The sequence below is a fragment of the Silene latifolia genome, chromosome 11 (genome assembly GCF_048544455.1).
Source record: "Silene latifolia isolate original U9 population chromosome 11, ASM4854445v1, whole genome shotgun sequence".
Taxonomy (NCBI): Eukaryota; Viridiplantae; Streptophyta; class Magnoliopsida; order Caryophyllales; family Caryophyllaceae; genus Silene; species Silene latifolia.
This window is the reverse complement of record NC_133536.1, coordinates 187,337,390-187,354,891: the sequence shown is the minus strand read 5'-3', so window position 1 is coordinate 187,354,891 and position 17,502 is coordinate 187,337,390. Positions and strand designations below refer to the sequence as shown.

General features: G+C 39.7%; 1 non-coding gene across 1 annotated transcript; it reads right to left on the bottom strand.

The window, feature by feature from the left end:
* Positions 1-17,132: 17,132 nt before the first annotated feature.
* LOC141616079 (small nucleolar RNA R71) lies at positions 17,133-17,239 on the bottom strand. The gene has a single exon (XR_012530453.1). It is a non-coding gene; the product is annotated as a small nucleolar RNA R71 (small nucleolar RNA).
* Between the last annotated feature and the right edge of the window lie 263 nt (positions 17,240-17,502).

The window sequence follows — 17,502 nt, the reverse complement described above, 5'->3', positions numbered from 1 at the left end:
AAGTCATGTTTGAGAAAGAAGTGTCCTTTTATCCTTTTCCATGTGTGGGATACTTAGGTGGAAGAGTCGTTAGCAACAGATATACAAGTGGTTAGTGAGTTCGGGGATGTTTTTCCGGATGAGATACCAGGGTTACCTGTAACACCCCCTCATACCAAGGTACCTTACCAAGGACTACCCTAGCATGAGAAGCTGTTACCATCTCGGTTACCCGAGGTAAGTATATATCAAAAGTAACAATCCAAGAATACATCTATTAAAGTATAAAGAGTTAGCGATTACATTATCTCAGACCAACTCAAAATAAAAGTACAAGGTCTCAAAACAAATGAAATCTAAGACATCTAAACTCATAACAGCGGAAGCTAGACTTGACGTGATGACTCCCCATGACTGTCCCATAGCTAACATCTGCATTACCTGTCATAATCTGCTCACCATCCCCGATGGATCACCGCAGGTTTTACAAACAACAACACGGGGTCAGTACCGTTCAATCAAGATAAGCCAAACAAATATTGTAACCGGCTGATCATCCTCCATCCCCAGTCTCCCGATCTCACACAGTAACCGACTACACACCGAAGTGTGTAGCCCTGCCAAATTACCCATCGCAACAGGTAATCCTCGCCGTTAGTGGGTGACCGCAGCCCATCCCCACCTAGTCCAGCTCATCAACGAGCGACAAACAGTCCATGTCCCTTAATGTGCACATCCCCTCCCGTGACGGGTTCCACGGAGGGCGAACTAGGGTGTGAAGCCACTCCCGCAAGTGACTCCAGCACAATCACACACACACAGCATCACAGCTATCACAACACCACAACCGTCACAACACAACCACATCAACACCGTCACCACAGCACCCAACCTCCGATGATCAGCAGATAACAACAATTATTAAACATATGCAATCTCAATCAATTAACAGTGCTGAGTAGGCGAAACCCTACCTTTTCGCAATCCGCTTACACTGCTATCAACCATACAAACGCATAACAATTACCACATCGTCACCTACAACAACAATCATATAATTCCAATCACTAACTGCAAAAGCCCGTTTCCCCCAATTCATGAATAAAGACAAACCCTAGAATTAATCATCAACAACATAGGGATAAATACTTACCGGCGAAAGAATGAAAGATTGAATGCGATAGCTACGATGTCCACACACACACAGAGGAGAGATTTGGGAGTGATTAGAGTGTCGTAGGTTTGATTAGGTTTACAAATGACGTTTTAGAAACTGATTATCGAATATATAATCCCTAATTACTCCCGAATCAAACCGCTGAAATATTACTCGCCAGACCGGATACTCGACCGAGTATAGAGTATACTCGGCCGAGTATCCACTACTCGGTTAAGTATTCATCATACTCGGCCGAGTATTCCTCGGCAGTAGCCAAACAGACTACACAACCTACACTACTCGGCCGAGTAGGCTCTACTCAGTCGAGTACAAGCCTAAGAAATCCGTAGTATTATAGTCTTCTCTCCTTAAAAAGAATTTCGTCCCTGAAGTTCCAACCCAACCTATAAAACATGGACCCCTAACACTAACTCCACCAACCACTCTTCCTTCCACAACATGGCTCACGATATCGTCTCAACTATAGCATAGCCTCCCAATACTAACTCCCTAATACTATTGGATACCCACAACCTAAATGTTGCCAACTCTATCTTAGTTCATGACGCTCACTAACATCCTCAATTACCGAGACAATCCACCGGACAAGATCAACCATCAAAACGGAATGTTACATTATACCACCCTTAAAATGAACTTCGTCCTCGAAGTTTACTCACGCACATAAACATCCTCACACAATACGTTACTCTCACTCATAAACATCATACTCCTACGAGCACTGCCATTACCTGTAATAAAATCGGCAATTACACAAATCCATCCTTATTCTGCACCAACACTCAAACTTCCAATTGCAACCTGTATGACCATCAAACTCTCTTGTCGCATCCTACTCCTCTTAAGATAAATGTTACGTCCTCGTAACTCACTAATAATGGGTCATTTGCTATACCTCCCATAATCCTCATTACTACTGCATGACAACGATAACCCACTATAACCTTAACACCTACAACCATTCCTATATCCAGGACTCTCTTTCTTTGACAGGTCTCGTGCCTTCAATTATTCTGCATTCCCATAACAAATATCATAAAATACTCAGTATAACCACTACTCCATCTCTTCTACATTACCACAACACGGCATACTTCTATATACATATACACTCATCTCCACAATCTTATCTCACAATCCTCAAGTGTTACACATACTTACATTAGCTTCTCAAGTTCATCTTCTTTATTACCACTATTCTCTTAACTTGACATGATACTTAGTCCCAAAACTCTTACTCACTGTCCCAATAAAAGGTGCTAAACCACATGTAGTTCCAGTTCAATACCACACATGCTCCACAAACTCTTGCTACAACTATGTCCACCAATGCCTCATCTAAAATAAGATCAAAATTACTCCAACAACCTCTCACTACTGAGTCCCATTAACATAATATTACTATATCATGACAACAACAAAACCATACCCAACTCTCTTTCATATCCCACTCTACCTTCAATACAAATCCGAAACTGATAAGAAACATTAACAAATAAAACAACACTCGATATGCCAACACCGACCCTAACAGCAAACAACAATAAACAAACAACATTATGTGACAACATGAAAATACCTGTATCACCACACGGATTACCGTGCACAGTGCACAAAACCACATCGATAGCCATCACAACTTTTACAATCTCATAACACTGACTCAGCACAGCTTCCTTGACCACACGACTTCATTAAAATTGCTCTACCAGATCACGACGCAGCATATTAGACGGGATCACAAATACCAACCTTATAAATATTATCCATAACATGACTCTTGAGTCCGGAATCTCACACCATTACTTACAGATACCATACATACACATATGAGTATAACATGTGATGCGGAACACACATATAACGTCTCGTAACTATCACGCCACACCATTAATCGTGAGGCTAGGACCTCACTCAAAGTTTTACACACCTCATGGACCCATAATCGAATCTAGCTAGCCAATCTTGAGCACGTAAGTTACCACTTGACAATGAATACCTCTCATCCGAACTTAACTCAAGTGCCTTTCATAACATATCCTCTCATAAGCACAATTATCACCCCTCCGGCAATTGTAGTCAAAACATCAGCACCCAACTTTGAGCGAACTGTTGGAATAAGTGTCCTTCGACAATAATGCGATCACAACTGTCAATCATAATGATCACATGTTTAAATCTCATTTTAAGAATACATGTGGGATGTAATATTTTACTGTCAACGGGTCCACACATATCGGTAATGATTGGTTGACTAGAGTTTGACATTACTGTCGTGCGACGGTGGTGATCAGTTGATCCCCTTAGGTCATACCTATAGGGTGGCGCTCTTAATTGATTATTTAATTAATCGTATGACGATACGGGTTAATTAAATTGCTTAAAATTGACGGATGATTTTGTGAGTAAAATTAACGTGACTCATTGTAATTAGATTAAATGAGTTACGGTCTAAGTAATCAAATTGTTTTATTACTTAGATTAAATTATTGTTTACGAAACAATTGAATCAGAATGAATAATTTATTATAAATGCAAGTTGTTGTAGTTTATAATTAGATGACCCATTTTGGTATAAGTAATTATGAATTACTAGTTATTTTGTATATGACATATTTTATTAATGTAATGATTTTTAATATGTTAAAAATGCATTATAATGTAACATGTCAAGTAACATGTCACATATGTCACAATTGACAAATGACAAAAAATAAAATGGACGTTCCTTTATGTGGATAAACCGGTTTTATGGAGGGAGTATTAGGTTAGTGTTATCTTATTTATTTATTCATAGGAAACACCATGATGACCTATTCTCATAGCCATGCATACCTATTTCTCTTGGGAAGAAAACTAGCTCATGCATTGGCTCCCCCTTGCCCACCCCACCGGTTTTTCCCACTAAGAGGAACGAAAATGGATTCCTAAATATATGATCCACTACTTACTATTTTTATTAGTGTAAGAAATATTCATTACTCTCTACATTTTGTGAGACATTTTAGAGAAATAAAAACCACAAAAATTCTCTCCTCTAAACCGAAATAGAGGAGACCAAAATAAATATTTTGGGTCAATTTTAAGCTTAATAATATTACTAGTTCATAATATTATTAATTATTAAGAGTAACACCTTGGGTATATGCTTTTGGGAGAGGTTCTAATTTGAACCTTGTTCATCCATTATAAGGAAAGCTCAAGAACTAACAAGAAGGAGATCTTGTTGATGCCCAAATGGCCGAAAATAAGATGGTGAGAAATCGATTTTTCCATCTCCTTTTATTAAGTTTGCATGCATAAGATCTAGCATTTATTTTATGACTAAATAAATCAATTCATATATGAATATGTAAATTAATGAGATTAATGAATCTAACATGAACACCTCATATATTGACATCTTATACTCCCTCACAGCCAAACATACTAATCACCTCCACAAAATCAACCTCATTAGAACAACTAACTTCCCTAAAGTAACATCATCCTCAACCACTAGTGACAATACTATGACACCAACATCCTTCATGTGACCACTTTCTTACTATCACCTCTTAATATAACACTACGTTTCCTCTCTTTGGTTAGCATCCCAAATAACGAACATCCAATCCATCGACAAAATCTACCTCAACATTATTCCCAATTCTATCCTTTATCATATCGTTACCTAACTCTCCATCAAAGTCTCATATCGTGCAAACACTCTACAAGCTTCTCATTCCATTAATACCTCGAAACTCACGGCTAACATGTCGTCCTACTCTCTTATATAACCATTAACTCACACCCTCTAGTGAGACTATCGTACATTTCCATAATTTCCTACCTTCATGCTCCTTAACTCTGGTCAACATTCTCTCAACTTACTTACTTCCTTATTTCCCCCTTTTTACTCAATAATACCAATTAATAATTCATCTCCTTTTTCTTTCCTTTAGTAATTTGTTTATTTTTCCATAGCTCCACAACTCTAATTCCCCTAATTCATATCAATATCTTATCATTCTTCTTTTCAATTATCCTCTCTTATCTTTCTTCTCACTCCCCTTGTCACCATCAAGTCCACACACTAACAGTTACTCTTCAATTAGTCATATCTCCCTTTCGTATCTCTAGAAGACAAAAAATTTACCTCATACCGTTAATTTCCCAAAGAATTACACACTAGGCTCGCCCCTTGATATTCCAAATTCCCAAATCAACCACTGTCTACTCATCGCGGCATAACTTGACCTCACTATACACTATTCGTTTCCATCTCTCTATAGCGACCTTTTATCACATATATCTTTAAGCAACTCAATCCAAACCGTCTCCCTCCATAAATCCTTACACATCCCAATATGCCACTATTTGTATCCCTCATCTCAATCTTTCATTCTCACGTTTCTTTACACTTACATCACCCTTGCCCATATACACTTACTTTTATATTACTCAACCCACGACTATATCACTCATCATATCTCACAAAACATGCTCCTTGTCTCGATTAGCTCATCAATCTACTCTTTTCTTGTTCCACTATCCCTCACAACCACATATAACTCATGTCCTTTATATCCAACACCTATCCCTCATATGCTGACATCCTCCCTAACATAACATTTGGTAACTTACGTATCAAGACCGTCACATATATAAAAGAACGCTTTAAGACCCAAAACATACATGTGTACATAGCCCACGACTCACAACAAATGTAAGAACATAGCCGCCGACTCATAACAAAAGTAAGAACATAGCCACCGATTAAAAATTAAGGTAAAAACATGGCCACCGACTCAAAATGGCCGCCCACTGAGGTACTCGGTCGAGTACATAGCATACTAGGTCGAGTACTGGATACTCGGTCGAGTAACTATATTATTCGGCCGAGTTTTCGACTCCGTGTTTAACGTAATTATCACAGAGGATTACTCGGTCGAGTATTGGGAATACTCGGCCGAGTAGCCCTTACTCGGTCGAGTATTACTTTACTCGGTCGAGTACCAACACAATTCTCAACATCGTCCAGTTTTCGTAAAACAATCATATCTCACTCGTTACTTGATTGTTTTGGGTGTGTGACCTATCGTTAGAATCGTAAGAAGACAAGATATCACCTATAATTTGAATTACAGCAATATCATTTCTATAACTCAACTTATGATAGTTTTAAAACAACTCTTCCATAATCAATCATCATACAAATCAAATTTCCTAAACCAAACAATTTGAACATGCATAAGGCAACAGCAACAACTCAATACTTCAAGAAACCAGTACACAAGTGAATTCTTATCATAAGTTCATGTATATAGACACCTGCCCCTAACCATATGCTACTACCAACAATCAAGCATTAACATCATCATGTTCATATGCACATGTACCACTACCATACTTCATGCTCAATATTGTATTAAACATGTAACATGATCACATTCTTCATGCTCAATATCAATCGGATACAAATTCACAATTCACCTTTCATATTTTACCATGTTCCAACACTTAACATGCCAACATATTCATGCGCAAAGTTTAACATCAACAATCCTCGATGCATCTTTTAACAACTATCACATTCCACTTCTTTCACCATTTCATCCAACCATGCACAAGATTCAAACTATTGATATCAAACTCACATGACTCAAGCATACAACAGTTTCCCCCTATGTGACCGGCTTGAGATCGTAAGGGCCTTAATGTAACTTCGGGACGTCTCCCAAGTCTTTGCGGTAGCTCCAAACAACTCTCCTCGGGTTCATTTTATTTAGACTCCCTAAGTTCATTGGGTTCATTTGTTTTAGGTGCCGGAATCGTCGGCTCTGATACCACTTTGTAACACCCCCTCATACCAAGGTACCTTACCAAGGACTACTCTAGCATGAGAAGTTGTTACCATCTCGGTTACCCGAGGTAAGTATATATCAAAAGTAACAATCCACAAACACGTCTATTAAAGTATAAAGAGTTAGAGATTACATTATTTCAGACCAACTCAAAATAAAAGTACAAGGTCTCAAAACAAATGAAATCTAAGACATCTAAACTCATAACAGCGGAAGCTAGACTTGACGTGATGACTCCTCATGACTGTCCCATAGCTAACATCTGCATTACCTGTCACAATTTGCTCACCATCCCTGATGGATCACGGCAGGTTTCACAAACAACAACACGGGGTCAGTACCGTTCAATCAAGATAAGACAAACAAATATTGTAACCGGCTGATCATCCTCCATCCCCAGTCTCCCGATCTCACACAGTAACTGACTACACACCGAAGTGTGTAGCCCTGCCAGATTACCCATCGCAACAGGTAATCCTCGCCGCCAGTGGGTGACCGCAGCCCATCCCCACCTAGTCCAGCTCATCAACGAGCGACTAACAATCCCTGTCCCTTAATGTGCACATCCCCTCCCGTGACGGGTTCCACGGAAGGCGAACTAGGGTGTGAAGCCACTCCCGCAAGTGACTCCACCACAATCACACACACAGCATCATAGCTATCACAACACCACAACCATCACAACACAACCACACCAACACCGTCACCAAAACACCCAACCTCCGATGATCAGCAGATAACAACAATTATTAAACATATGCAATCTCAATCAACTAACAGTACTGAGTAGGAGAAACCCTACCTTTTCGCAATCCGCTTATGCTGCAATCAACCATACAAATGCATGACAATTACCATATCGTCACCTACAACAACAATCATATAATTCCAATCACTAACTGCAAAACCCCATTTCCCCCAATTCATGAATAAAGACAAACCCTAGAATTAATCATCAACAACATAGGGATAAAGACTTACCGGCGAAAGAATGAAATATTGAATGCGATAGCTACGATGTCCACACACGCAGAGGAGAGATTTGGGAGTGATTAGAGTGTCGTAGGTTTGATTAGGTTTGCAAATGACGTTTTAGAAACTGATTATCGAATATATAATCCCTAATTACTCCCGAATCAAACCACTGAAATATTACTCGCCAGACCGGATACTCGACCGAGTATAGAGTATACTCGGCCGAGTATCCTCTACTCGGTCGAGTATTCATCATACTCGGCCGAGTATTTCTCGGCAGTAGCCAAACAGACTACACAACCTACACTACTCGGCCGAGTAGGCTCTACTCGGTCGAGTACAAGCCTAAGAAATCTGTAGTATTATATTACCTCCTAAGAGGGACATCGACTTTAGTGTTGAGCTTAAACCAGGGATGGGACCTATATCTAAGGCTCCATACCGCATGGGACCTAAGGAGTTGGAGGAGTTGAAAAAGCAGCTGAATGAGTTATTGGGCAAGGGGTACATTCGACCTAGTGTATTTCCTTGGGTGCACCAACTTTGTTCGTGAAAAAGAAAGACGGCAGTATGAGGCTATGCATCGACTACAGACAGTTAAACCATGTCACGGTGAAGAACAGGTATCATTTGCCAAGGATTGATGATCTTTTTTACTAGTTAAGTAGAGCCGGGGTGTTTTCTAAAATCGATCTGAGGTCGGGTTATCACCAGTTGAGGATTGCAGATGAGGATATTCCTAAGACAGCCTTTCGATCACGGTATGGTCACTATGAGTATGTGGTAATGCCTTTCGAGTTGACTAACGCACCAACAGTATTCATAGATCTTATGATTAGGATCTTCAGCCCGTTCTTGGACAGATTTGTGGGAGTCTTCATTGATCACATCTTTGTCTACTCTAAGACTAAAGAAGAGCACGAGGAGCACCTAAGGTTGGTACTGCAGACTTTGCGAGATAATCAGCTGTATGCCAAGTTATCCAAGTGTAAGTTCTGGTTAGAGAGGGTGGCTTTTCTAGGCCACGTGACCTCGTAAGAGGGGGTGTCGGTGGATCCTAGTAATATTGAGGCAGTGTCGAATTGGGAAGCATCGAAGAATGTTGTTAAGATCCGGAGTTTCTTTGGTTTAGCTGGCTACTACATGATGTGACTTGTATTTACACACATTTGGTCCCCTAACTAGCCTCGTTCCTACGCTTTCTAGCATGCATTAGGGTCGTTTCTTATCTTTACCTTCCTATTATGCATATTCTATGAGGCTTTGTGCCCTTGGTAGGAGAGGAGTGTTAGCCTTGTTTAAATGGAGCAAAACAGGGCTAAATTGATCGCATCTAACGACCAAGTGATACGTGCATTTTATATAGTCTTTTTAGGCTTCTTTATGCACGTATTTCTATGCTATTATCGTAGTTTTATGCTACGAAATGCTCTGAATAAGCTACTTTGGTTTGTTTTGTTCTATTTGCAGGAATGGACCAGAAAGTAGTGAAATCAAGCCTTTTACTATCCGTTTTGCATGCATTTAGAAGAAGGGTGATTTTGGAGCGGAAATGTAGCTGGCTTGGGATGCGTGAAGTCATTTCGGAAGCTAAATAACCAAGTCAAGGCAGAAACTAACGAAACAATGAGTCGGTCGAGTCAAAGTCATTCGATCGAACACATTATTGGTCGATCGAGTGCTTTTGGATGGCAGAAGAAGTCGATCGAGTGAAGTTTATGCTCGATCGAGAATGTGCAATTTAGGGTTTGCTCGATCGAGTAGTTATTTCACTCGATCGAGTGGTTTGTGCTCGTATTTGCTCGATCGAGCAGTTTAAAAGGGCTCGATCGAGTAACTCTTTAGTGGGCTCGGGCTTTTTAGCTTTAACTTGTTTTTAGGTCAAATAAAGTCGTCCTTTCCTATAAATAGGAAGATGACATAACAGATTGGGGGCACGACATACACTACTTTTCTTCTGTTTTCTATTGTTTTCTGTTCCTTTCTTTTTTCGGATCTACTGTAATTCTCTCTTCTTCCTTTTCTCTTTATTTAATGTTTATTTCTCTTACCTTTATTTTTGTTCTTCCCTTTATAATGTCTTGCTAATTTCTCTTTGCTAGGGTTAGGGGAGTCGATGATTATTGTTAATTGTTAATTAGTTTGCAGATTGTCGTTGTTGTTTTTGTCTATGTTGTTAATAGCTGCTTTAATTGTATCTTGCTGATTGAATCGATGCAATTAGCCTTTTTAATTTTATTAAGCCTTGACCTAGACCGGAAAGTTAGAAGGGGTGAGATCTGCAGCGAGCATTAGGGCACTTTAGTGAGGGCGGAAGCTAAGCTATTAGTGTTTTAGGGCGAATTGAGACCGGAAGGAGATATTCGTTGCCCATTAGACCGATACAACTGACTGATCTGTGACCTTAGCTGCAATTGACCGATAATCATTGATGACCCGATATCCTAGTTCCCTTTTCCTCTGCTTAATTTCTCTTATCTCAATTTCTCTCGCCGTAATCTTATTATTTTAGTCAAAACAATTCAAAACCCCCAACTGTGACCTTCGACATACCGAATAGACAAGTAGATAGTGACCGCCTCCCTGTGGAGATCGACCTTACTTACTGCTAGCTTCTGTTAGTGTAACTAGGTATTTTATTTTTGGTACTGAAACAACGGTATCAAATTTTGGCGCCGTTGCCGGGGAGGCAACTACTTATTTACTTGTTTTAATTTTGTCTGTTTTTAGCCTCAAGGGACTTTTTCCCTTGAGGCCATTCTCATCTTTTTCTTTAATGTTGTTTTGATAGGCCCTACAGGTTCTACCTAGACAGTTCTAGGTAAAAGATCGTCAAAGGGAAGGCTTGAGTACCTTTGACCCGTCACCTATGTTCCATTATATGGCGCAGCAGGTGATTTACTGCGGGAGATGTGGTGCTGCTGAGCACAATGCAGCCGTTTGCTTAGCTGAAAATGACGAGGTTTATGCATTCAAACAACATGGACAAGCTAATCAATCTGTTTTAATTGCGCCGCCACATCTACCTTATCACCGAGGCTATCAACAGCCTCTGTTTGTCTGGCCGCCGCAACAACAAGCTTCTCCTCCTGATAAACGGAAAGAAGAGATTGCTGAGTTGACGTCTTTGGTGAAGGCGCTTGCACTCCAAGTACAAGAACATGATAGACAATTGTTTGCGCAAATTGATGAGCTCGAGTCTGAGATAGCTCAATTAGCTAATGAGTCGAATATTGGGCAACCAGAGGAAGTCTGCGTTACCTACGCAGAGAGTGGTTTTTCCCACGAAGGACCCGCGTTGCCTAGTGCTGCTGATGACTAGGATGACTCGGATTACGAAGTTCTATCAGATAATGAAGCCTTACACGAAGATTTATGCACTGATCAGCAAGAATCACTCGATCGAATGGATTATATTGGTCGATCGAGTGAAAGACCTGAAGAAACGTTCGATCGAGTACAATACATCACTCGATCGAACAGCTGCTTATAGTAAATACTCGATCGAGCTGTTTCATATACTCGATCGAGTGGAAATCATGAGGAAAGCTTTCGATCGATTAATAATTCCACTCGATCGACTGATTTGGCCAGAGAGAGCAATGCAATGTCACTTGGGTTCGTTCTAGATGACGATTTTGATGACGATAATGGTTACGGTGAATCTACCCTTTCAAAGCTGAGCTGGATGCGATTGAGGCTGCGATTTACGGGACGGAATCCACTAAGGAGGGTGATGAGAAGGCAGCTGAGTCTGTGATTGCTCCTAGCGCGAAAGAGGTAATATCTTCCTTTGTCAATGATTCCATCATTGAGGGCAACCAAACCGAGGTAGTTAACGATAATTATATTATTGTTTCTTTAAGAAGTACATTGCCTCATTTGACTCATGCTTCGTATTTCAATGTTATACCCCCTCCCAGTCGGTCAAATAATTTAACAGTTTTTCACCGTCCTTGTCGTCAGAAATTTGTTAAACTAAAATGATGCCCTTGATTATTATTAATTACTCCCGAGCTCCTTTATTTTGTGGACAAATTTAGGAGCTGTCATAGGAAATTTGTTAGGCTTAAATGGTTGTACCTTTTATTTTCCTATGCTATTATTCTACTGTGGTGCTACTTACAGTTTTGTGTAGCACATGCGCAGCTTTTTGATCGATTGTTGCGCGCTTTGAGCTATTCTGACCAGGTTTAATTAGAGAGGCTCGTTGAAGAAAAGAAGGTCGAGCTGGGATCTGTCTGAAACTAGCGCTACCCGGGAGGCAACCCGGAGATTTTTATTTTTTTAGTTGTTTTTCATACATTTCATTGTAGTTGTAATAATTGGTTTTCATGCCATAGACTAATTCAGCTATGCTTGTTTTGTTAGTTTTGCGGGCTGTTTTTGTTGCATCTTTGCAGGAATATATTGAGGATGGCTCGATCGAGTACTAATTTTACTCGATTGAACCCTTTTGCTGATAATTTCACTCGATCGAGCTTTTATTCTTCTCGATCGAGTACCTGCCAAAGGTGATCCCTCGTTCGAGTGCCCTATCTTCCTCGATCGAGTTATTTAAGATGCCCATTGCTTGGATTATCTTCCCGTGATGATGTTTTGGCAGCTGTTTGCGACCTCCCTCGTTGCTGGCTGGTTTGGGGAGGTTATGCATCCATATCTATGTCTGTATATTATTTTTATTGTATTTTTGTTATCACATTTAATTTTTCCGCTTGCATTGTTGTTTATAAATTTCTAAAATCTCATAAAAATTAGAAAATTTCAAAAAATTCACGTTTATTTTAGCATATAGGTTGAGTCGGAATGGTTGATTTCCATGATGAAATTGCACTGCGATTGTCTTTTTGCATAAGCCCCGCATTGAACTATTATCTTTTAGTTTTGTCTTCTGCATAATCTACGAGTTAATGTTTAAATTTAACTGAACGAATAGACTTGACCTGAAATTTTGGCAAACTACTTATAATTTCTAAGTTTTAGAGCCTTATAAACTGGTGTCATTTGTGACCGGTTTCATGTAGGATTGTGAGTAGTTACTACTTGCATAGCATGTATCATTAATTTGCACGTATATGAAATTCAATTGCTTTTTGCCTACATACATTCGGGTTAGTGGTTGGTGTCACATGCAGGGAGGTGCTTACATTCCCTTTCTTTCATTTTTACCTATTGAACTCCACATTAGCCAAATTTGCCTGTTGACCCTTAGCTACATTCCAAATTTAGCCTGCCTTGTCAAGCTAGTTTAGTGTATGTTTTTTGCGTTATATAATTTATCGTGCCAAGTTTGGTTTGTATTGTATTGATCTGGAGCTGCTAATTTATGAAGAAAAGGAGGATGAAAAAAAAAAGAAAAAAGAATTCGAAAAAAACGTGATGAAAGATGATGCAAGGAAACCGAAAAAAAAAAGAAATAGAAAAAGAAAAAGAAAAAAAAAAGATGTTTGATTATAAGATCGGTTTCTGCTCCTATGCTTTATTTACATTTTTTGAGGAGTATTTTCAGTTCGGTTTGGTGAGTTTTGTGCCAAATGAAGGGCACTCGTGCTTAATTCTATAATTGAGTTGGAAATGGATGTTGTTATATGGTTCTGTTTAGGTACTAGCTTGGCCGCATATACCTCCACATTCCCATAAATGTTTTGCCTTTTCTTACCCATTGCCTCACTTTACCATATTTTTGTAAGCCCTCGGCTGTGGCAGGACCTTGTTTGGTTTGAATGTATGTACGGTAGCTAGAATTGTCTATCATATTAGTTGCATGCATGTTTATGTGGGTCGTAGTTTAGGTGAGCGACTATATTTCTTTCTCTCTTACATTCATATGCTTACCCTTTGCTTCATGAGAGAAGAGTGACCCGTGAGAGTCCATTATTAAAGGTCTTGCAAGGTCGACGGTTCAGCTTTATTATAGACATCCTATAACTCGTTTGCATTTGACAGTTTTGCTACGAGTATTAGTTTGCTTGCATTAAAATGGTTTAAGTGGGCATTCGTAGCTAGCTCTGAGTTATCTTTTCCGTTCCATTATTTTGCATTTAGTTTACTCGAGGACGAGTAAAGGTTTGGTTTGGGGAGATTTGATACGTGCATTTAATATAGTCTTTTTACGCTTCTTTATGCACGTATTTCTATGCTATTATCGTAGTTTTATGCTACGAAATGCTCTGAATAAGCTACTTTGGTTTGTTTTGTTCTATTTGCAGGAATGGACCAGAAAGTAGTGAAATCAAGCCTTTTACCGTCCGTTTTGCATGCATTTAGAGGAAGGGTGATTTTGGAGCGGAAATGTAGCTGACTTGGGATGCGTGAAGTCATTTCGGAAGCTAAATAACCAAGTCAAGGCGGAAACTAACGAAACAATGAGCTGGTCAAGTCAAAGTCATTCGATCGAACACATTATTGGTCGATCGAGTGCTTTTGGATGGCAGAAGAAGTCGATCGAGTGAAGTTTATGCTCGATCGAGAATGTGCAATTTAGGGTTCGATCGAGTGGTTATTTCACTCGATCGAGTGGTTTGTGCTCGTATTTGCTCGATCGAGAAGTTTCAAAGGGCTCGATCGAGTAACTCTTTAGTGGGCACGGGCTTTTTAGCTTTTATTTGTTTTTAGGTCAAATAAAATCTTCTTTTCCTATAAATAGGAAGATGACATAACAGATTGGGGGCACGACATACACTACTTTTCTTCTGTTTTCTACTGTTCTCTGTTTCTTTCTTTTTCCGGATCTACTGTAATTCTCTCTTTTTCCTTTTCTCTTTATTTAATGTTTATTTCTCTTCCCTTTATTCTGTTCTTCCCTTTATCATGTCTAGCTAATTTCTCTTTGCTAGGATTAGGGGAGTCGATGATTATTGTTAATTGTTAATTACTTTGCAGATTGTCGTTGTTGCTTTTGTCTATGTTGTTAATCGATGATACGTGTCATATATATGATATTTTACACATTATTTTACACGCATTTCAGAGCTCATTTATGTAGTTTAAGGCTACTATTTGCCCCATTTCGTCTACTTTCGCATTTTTTATGTATTATTGCAGATTTATGCGGAAATGAGTAGATATTGAGCTAAATCCGTCCCCGAGTATCCTGCATTGCATTTGACATGAAGTATTTACTCAAGGAACGAGCTTGGTGCGCATATCGAGGCCCAAAACACAAATCCACGAGAAGTTAGAAGTCAAGTATCAGCTACTTCAGTCGATCGACTGGCCTCCATGGTCGATCGACCAACCTACGAGTTCCAGTAGCTACTGTTCAGCGAAGAGCAGTCGATCGACTGCCTTGCATGGTCGATCGACCAAGACGCTCTTTCAGACGTGAATTAAAAGATCGAGGAGTTTGAAGCCCATTGTATTAGGTTTTAGGAAATAAGAACTACGTTGTATTCCTATATAACGTAGCTTTAGTTTCAGCATAAGGCAGTTCCCTTTTGTCGAGTTTTTATTCAGTTTTAGTTTAGCATTGAGAATTAGGGTTCTAAATATTATTCCGTGTTCAAGACAATTATTTTCGCTTTCAGTTCTGGATCTTTGCCTGCGATTCCTTTTCGGTATTCTTCCGTTCTGTCTCGTTGCTTATTTCATTTGTAGTATAGGAATTGCTAGTTAGTTTCCCAACGCCGAAATCATCATCTTATGCTATTTGTTTGTTCAATTATTTCAAGCATGAATTCAGTAGTTTTATTAGTCAATTTTATTGTTGTTTTTATCATAGTCATGAGTAGCTAAATAGCTTGTGCTAGGAGATAGGGGAACTGTAGGTTAGGTGGCATTAGAATAGGGAACCCTTAATCGCGCCATGGTCGATCGACCGCCTACCCTGGTCGATCGACTGGCCTCATGAGATATGCTTCGTTTTAATTAATTTAATTTCTATGTTTGACGAATCGAGTGCACGCGACTAGTTGAATGTTTAGGATTTGACCGACCCAATAAAGATCGAAATATAGGGAAGGGAGATAGCCTACCTAATTAAGACGACTAGATTAACGAGATCGAAAGATAAGTTAGTTTAGCCTTTTAGTCACTTTTCAGGACAAAAGTTAGTTTTAGTGATATTAGGGACTTGTAGCAAGATTGAAAGATGTTACTTGTGAGAGTGGACCGAGAGGACCTCTTATTGTCCCGTCTCACGTGTTTGTTTTAGACCTACCTAATTTGCTGCCGCCGAAACTATAGTGAACCGACCATCTTAGCACCTCTTTTAATATTTGTTTTATCCATTTATTTAGTTTATTGTCTTTTATTGTTTTAGCTATAGACCAAATCAACTCAACCCCCACATTTGTTACCTTAGACGAGAATTGGACAACTAATAATTGCACATGCCTCTCTGTGGTTCGACCCTGTTACCACTAGCTTCTGTTAGTTTTAATAGGTTTTATAAATATTATTTTTGGTACTCACAACGACGGGTATCAAATTTTGGCGCCGTTGCCAGGGAGGCAATTGTTTAAAATTATTAGTTGTTTTATTTTAGTCTTTCTTTTTAGTTTAAGGGACATCCGTTCCTTAAACTATTCTCATACTCTTTTTTGTAGTTTCTTCTTATGCGCAGGTCACAGGGTGGTGAATTACTACCGTTCAACCCAGAGATTGAGAAGACTTTGCGTGAGTTCAGACGATCAGCTAGAGTATTGCCGACACAGGAAGAGCTGAGTACTCTGTCTAGTTACTACGAGAACGAGCTATTTGAGGAGGATCCACATTCATCTCCCGTTTCCACTTCTTCAGCTGAGACCGTCACATCTCCAGATTTTCCAGTCATGGCTGAAGAAGCGAGTATAGCCAGTCACTCCGAGCCGACAGCTGCGAATTTTTACAAAGGATTCGCATTACCAGGGGAAGACCGAAAATTCGAGCCGAAACCGTCCTATATCAATTTGGTTGAGAGGAACCAATTTGGGGGAGCTGCAACTGAAGATGCAGCCAAGCATATGGAGACATTTATCGATTATTGTTGTTCCATACCCCCACCAACTGGCGTGACTCCGGATCAGGTGAAGGAGACCATGTTTATATTCTCTCTTCGTGTTGCTGCAAGGGAGTGGTATAGAGACCTAGATCGAGCTGCTAATGGGATCATCGACTGGAATTCGTTGGCCTTGGCATTTTACAAGAAATACTTTTCTGCCTCGAAGACGAATGCCATTAGAGATCAGATCACAAGCTTTAAACAGGGTCCGGATGAGAACTTTCATGAGGCGTGGGTCCGTTTCAAGAAGTTGGTGAGAACCATTCCGCATCACGGGTTTGAGAAGTGGAGCCTATGTAATCAGTTCTATAATGGGCTCTATGATGATCAGAGAGCTATCCTGGATGCTGCAGCTAGTGGTAGATTCTAGGAGAATGTTGGAGAGACTAAGGGGTGGAAGATCATTGATGATTTGGCCACCGATAAGGCTGAGTATGGGAATTCGAGGGGAAATCAAAGAAGAAGTGCTGAATCTCCTTCTGTAGCTGCATTAGAGGCTCTCACGGCCAGATTTGATAAGTACGAGTTGGGGGGAGCTTCAA